We start from the raw sequence: 238 nt of genomic DNA on the forward strand, positions 1-238 counted from the left end.
GGTTTTTAAGGGAAAAAAGGGGAAAAAAAAGGAAAAATTTTTTAAAAAAAAAAAAAAATTTAAAGGGGGTTTTTTTTTTTTAAAAAAAAAGGGGAGGAGAGAAAAAAAAAAAGGAAAAGAGAAAGGGGAAAAAAAGGAGGAGAGGGGAGGGGAGGGGGCCCGGGGGGGAAAAAAAAAAGGGGGGGGGGGGGGGAAAAAGGGGGAAGGGGGAAGAAGGGAAAGGGGAAAAAGGGGAAAA

The sequence above is a fragment of the Penaeus monodon genome, chromosome 34 (genome assembly GCF_015228065.2).
Source record: "Penaeus monodon isolate SGIC_2016 chromosome 34, NSTDA_Pmon_1, whole genome shotgun sequence".
NCBI classification, from domain to species: Eukaryota; Metazoa; Arthropoda; class Malacostraca; order Decapoda; family Penaeidae; genus Penaeus; species Penaeus monodon.